Source organism: Eucyclogobius newberryi, unplaced genomic scaffold, assembly GCF_026437365.1.
Source record: "Eucyclogobius newberryi isolate DKJ021-1_F unplaced genomic scaffold, fEucNew1.0.hap1 SCAF_5, whole genome shotgun sequence".
Taxonomy (NCBI): Eukaryota; Metazoa; Chordata; class Actinopteri; order Gobiiformes; family Gobiidae; genus Eucyclogobius; species Eucyclogobius newberryi.
This window is the reverse complement of record NW_027316167.1, coordinates 39,669,290-39,675,289: the sequence shown is the minus strand read 5'-3', so window position 1 is coordinate 39,675,289 and position 6,000 is coordinate 39,669,290.

Here is a 6,000-nt window from a genome sequence, read left to right as displayed (position 1 = left end):
CGCTACACACACTGAACACGCTGCACACGCTGAACACGCTGAACACACTGAGCACGCTGAACACACTGAACACTCTGAGCACGCTACACAAGCTGAGCATGCTGCACACGCTGAACACACTGCACACACTGCACACGCTGAACACACTGAACACTCTGAGCACGCTACACAAGCTGAGCACGCTGCACACGCTGAACACACTGCACACACTGCACACGCTGAACACACTGAACACTCTGAGCATGCTACACAAGCTGAGCACGCTGCACACGCTGAACACTCTGAGCACGCTACACAAGCTGAGCACGCTGCACACGCTGAACACACTGGACACGCTGAACAGGCTGGACACGCTGCACACGCTGGACACGCTGCACACGCTGGACACGCTGAACACACTGAACACTCTGAGCACGCTGCACAGGCTGAACATACTGGACACGCTGAACACGCTGGACATGCTGAACACGCTGCACATGCTGCACACGCTGGACACACTGCACACGCTGGACACGCTGCACACGCTGCCCAAAGCACAGAAGTGGACAAGGCTTCACCACTTACAACTGTCCATCTCACGTGAGCAGTTCTCATACAGCAAACAAGAATGTGAACTTAGAAACGCAGCAACGATTTCAAGCAATCTTAATGTATGCTCAAAACTTATATGTTCATTTACAAATAAATACATGTTGCTTATTCGTGAGTAAGTCTGTATAATTATTTGTTCTTATACAGTGAATTGTCCTTTTAAGAAACATTTTTGTTTTTTTTCTTCCTCCAAAATTCAACTCAACCGTGCTCAAAAATGTATTTTATAAAGTACACATAGTTTAAGAATGTATTTTTTAACAAAAAAACTCGAACATGTCCGACGATGTGACTAACACTTTTGTTTTAATTACATTTTACAATGAGTTAATTGAGTCAGAAACACCTTTACTTTAGACCTTAAACAAAAATAGAAGAAGTTTAATGCTGTGTCCTGCTTTGTATATTTCATCATTATATCATCATCATTTATGCTTCAGGGTTCAAGCTCGGGTCAAAAGAGAATAAAGTCTGGTGGTAATGCAACACTTGGATGCCAACCGCCATGAAACAACAACAACAACAATAAATCATTATTATAATATTACTTTTTTCAAATTCTACTTTTTAGAAAAACTTTGAACAAAAAGAAAATACAATTCTTAATGTTGAAAAAAGGATGGGGCAGAGTTATTACACTATAGACTTATTATTACGTGAAACGCTGGACTGACACTTACGTGTATTACGCGTTTGTTTATTAGCGCGACGGATCACATCGCATCTCTCGTAGATTTCTGTCTTCTTCTGAATCACCTCGAACTCGAAAGTCTTTTTCTGTCTTCATTTTGTCCCGTATTTTTGGGAACTATATTATGATAGATCAATGCGCTTAGACACGCGGAAACGTGCTTCTCTCGGGGGACGAGCTGCTGCAGGTGAGCGAGGCTCTGCGGGTGAGCGAGGCTCTGCAGGTGAGCGAGGCTCTGCAGGTGAACGAGGCTCTGCAGGTGAGCGAGGCTCTGCAGGTGAGCGAGGCTCTGCAGGTGAGCGAGGCTCTGCGGGTGAGCGAGGCTCTGCAGGTGAACGAGGCTCTGCAGGTGAGCGGTAGGTGTGTTTTATGATTGACACGTGGCAGGACTAATGGACAGTCCACGCCACCAGGAAATGAGACTCAGATTTGGGCCAAAAAAAATCGTCCATTCAACCTTTAAATTAAAAATTATTTGTCACTTGCCTCAAATATTACATTTGAATAGTTTTCCTCATTTAAAGTAGGATATTGTTTGACAACTGAACCCTGTAAGAATATAATCTGTGTCTTATTTAAAACAAATGCCAACAAAACTTAGGTTATGTTTAATGAAAGCACAAATGAACTGTCATGTCTTGCGGCTGTAAGTCTGTAGGATTAGCGTTGCCATGGTGACACTTCCTCGCTTCACTCCTCATCGCCTTCATCACATCATAAAGTCTTTAAACAGTGATGAAAACTCATTTACCCAGGAGATGTTGAACTTTACATTTAAAAACACAAAACTGAATGGTCTTTATCAGGACAGAACTCACTCGCTCTGTTTTTAATGTAAGTCATTTCTTCCATAAAATGTCCTCCCCGTGTTACCTCCATAAAATGTCCTCCCCGTGTTACCTCCATAAAATGTCCTCCCCGTGTTACCTCCATAAAATGTCCTCCCCGTGTTACCGTGGGTCATCTCAGCGTCCAAACACATGAATGTTCTAGGTCGATAGGCAAATCTGAATTAGACCTAGTGAATGAATGTGAGAGTGAATGTTTGTCTGTGTCTCTGTGTTAACCCTGTGACGTGCCGGCCCCTGTCCAGGGTGGGCCCCGCCTAAGGCCCAAAGTCACTGGGACAGGCTCCAGTCACCCTATGAATGGAACAAGCGGTAGAAATGACTGAAGTCTGTTCTAGCCTCCAGCTCAAACACAAACTGCACTTCAGAATGAACAATGACTCTCTTACACCAGGTTCTGTTTGGTAGTTTTTATTTAGTAGTTTAAAGCACAGAAACACGTTCATATTCATTGCAGTATTTGAAGGCTATATACAGCATGTGTTTTTATGAAATGTCCTGTTTGCTACATATAATCACATAAAAGTACATATAGACGTTAAAAGTCGCCCACATCCAGGACATTAAGTCAACCTGAAACTATAGCTTCATGGTATGTATAGGAGATCGTTTACACGCTCTGGGATTGAGAACTGGAATTTGGATCTCGTCTCCACTCAATACAAAAACCTGACAAAATGAGGACGACTAAGATGAAATATTTGAGTGGGTGAAATGGGCTCAAACAGATGCAGGAGTCTGAAATCAAAATGACATCAAAATATGACAAACCTATCGACAGAAGTGAACAGAGTGTGACACAAAAGAGGTCGGAGGTCGTGTCCCAGTGCCTTGTCAGAGGGAGCGCGTACATGCTCAGATGCAGCACTTGGGACCTCGTGTTCAGGAATCCATGCGGGAAAAACAAGCACACTGTATTCAAGAGCGCATTCTCACCCCTCTGCACAGGCTGCACTGACCCTCTCACACGGGCCAAACTCACTCTGTATTCCTGGGTCTGGAGTGACGTCACATACTCGTTGGCAGCGCCATCTTCAGGACAGAAGCAGCTCTGCCGTCTCCTGCAGCGCTGTGGGTTTTACCAACAACACCACGTCTCAAAAGAAAGGATTATTCTTCTATAAGATCCATAAAGACCCAGAAATGGTTCAGTGTCACCAGGAGAAGCAGTGGGCTCACAGTAATGACCCAGACTGAGTGAGCTCTTTGTTTCAGGTGCTAATGCTGCGGCTCTAATAAACGTTACTAGATGTAAACGTCTGCAAAAAGTGAGGTTTTTGCTGCTTTCAAGTCAAACCCCAAACTTCTGTCTTCCTGATATATCGCTCCTATTTATCTTCAGTGACATGTGTTCCATCATGACCAACAGCGGGGACAGGATACAACAAACATGTCACGTGACTCAAACCCATGAATAGAGAGTAACTGAGGCTCTGGATACAGGCCCCCGGGATCTTCTAGCTATGAGGCAAGACGGCTAACCACTCTGCTACTGTGCAACCAAGATGGCCTCATTTGTTCCCTTGTTGTCGCATCCATTAATTGTACTTAACGCTTTCAACAATTACTACATACTACAAATACTACGTAATACAAATGTTACACGAGTTAGTATAAAAAAAAACACAGGATTGGCAGGTATAAATACTGAAGTCACACGGCAGTGGGCCAGCCAACGCCGGCCTGACCATGTAGCACCAAGCACCTGCTGCAGCGCCATTCACAGTGACGTCAGCATGTGCCTTACCCATAGTGCAACAGTCCTCGCTCAGGCTCGCGCAGGCAGGCTCACGCAGGCAGGCTCTCGCGCAGGCAGGCTCGCCGCGCAGGCAGGCTCGCCGCTCAGGCAGGCTCGCCGCGCAGGCAGGCTCGCCGCGCAGGCAGGCTCGCCGCTCAGGCAGGCTCGCCGCGCAGGCAGGCTCGCCGCGCAGGCAGGCTCGCCGCGCAGGCAGGCTCGCCGCTCAGGCAGGCTCGCCGCGCAGGCAGGCTCGCCGCTCAGGCAGGCTCGCGCACAGGCAGGCTCGCGCACAGGCAGGCTCGCCGCGCAGGCAGGCTCGCCGCGCAGGCAGGCTCGCGCAGGCAGGCTCGCGCACAGGCAGGCTCGCGCAGACAGGCTCGCCGCGCAGGCAGGCTCACGCAGGCAGGCTCACACACGCTGTTGGAGTGGTCATGGATAGGTCATGGGAGAGACAAACTCACCGCAAAAGGAAGTGTGGCCATCCATTTTGCGCTTTAGGAGTTTTGGTCCAGATAAAAGCTGTGTTTGTCCAGTCACAGACAGCTAAAGTTCTGGTTCAAAGGTCATGTAGAGGTCAGGCAGTGACCTCACATCAGAGGCAGTGAGTGGCAGAAGTATGAGCAGCACGATTTTTTCATTTTTGTCGATGGAAACTGAATGTAGTTGCTGTTGTGGCTCTTATAGCTTGTGTGCTAACTGCAGGGGGAGATAAAGGACACTTATGCAATCAGATTGTTCAATTTCTCTTTATCTTTGGATACAACTCTTTTTGCGCTTCAACTCTCTTTGCTACGACACTTTTGTCCCAACCCTCTTGGGGAGGCGGGTCTTAGAGTGGTTCTTTCTGATTGGTGGAACAACTCAGTGAACCATTATATATTATATATTTATATATATATATATTATATATTTATATATATATATATATATATATATATATATATATATATAATGTACCATTATTTATGTGTGTGGTGGAGTGGTTAAAGCAGCAGCACACATGCCAGGCTCCATGTGCAGCCGGCTGCAGTGTTGTGACTTTGAATCTCGGCTCTGACAGTTTGCTGCATGTCCTCCCTTCTCTCTCATCCCCATTTCACACTCAGCTGTCCTGTCTAATAAAACCTATGGGCTAAAATGTCTTTAAAATAAATATATATTTCTTTATTTCAGATTCTTTAATAGTATATTGAATTAGTTTAATCAAATCTGATTCCACAACTCACCACAGCAATAACTGAACTGAACTGACCCCTGTGATGAGTGTGTGATCCCAAAGTCTGAACCAGAGATATTTTCTGTTCATTACTCACTAATGACACTTTTGCCACTCACTGCTAAACTTCCACATGTTGTGATGTCATAATGCATAACCTCTGTAGTAAAGTCGTAGAGTCTCTGTGTCCTCTGCGGACTGTGGTGTTCATGAGCAAAGGTCTGGGCCCAACTTCTTCTAAGTTAAGTGTCCATATGGTGACTCCTGAATCCTGCTTAATACAGGCCCTTTAAGCACGGGCCCTTCAAGCACAGGCCCTTTAAGCACGGGCCCTTTAAGCACGGGCCCTTTAAGCACGGGCCCTTTAAGCACGGGCCCTTTAAGCACGGGCCCTTCAAGCACAGGCCCTTTAAGCACGGGCCCTTTAAGCACGGGCCCTTTAAGCACGGGCCCTTCAAGCACAGGCCCTTTAAGCACGCCTGATGGAAGACAGCACACACATCATGTACCACTTTTACCTGTTATTTACCGTTGTACCAAGGATTAAGGAGTTCTCTATTTACATTAATAGTCAGGGCCATTTCTAACTGTGTGCGGGCCACTAGGGGCCCCCAAAGCTGAAGAAAAAATGTCTGTAATGTTGCTCCAGATATGTTTTGGCTGCTGCCTCTTTGACACGTCACTGCACAGATGTGGAAATAGTTTGGAAGCTGGAACCAACATAAAGTTTCCCTGAGTATCTCTTACAATAAAGATTGGACAGTGTGTGTGCATCTGGGTTAGTTATCAGAACTTTCAGACATGAGAGAGACTCAATCTGAAATGAGCGTCTAAACATTTATGTGAATTGAGTTCCAAATACATCACAATAATATCGGAAGCTTCCATTCACAACCGTGGGAACTAGGGGTGCAGA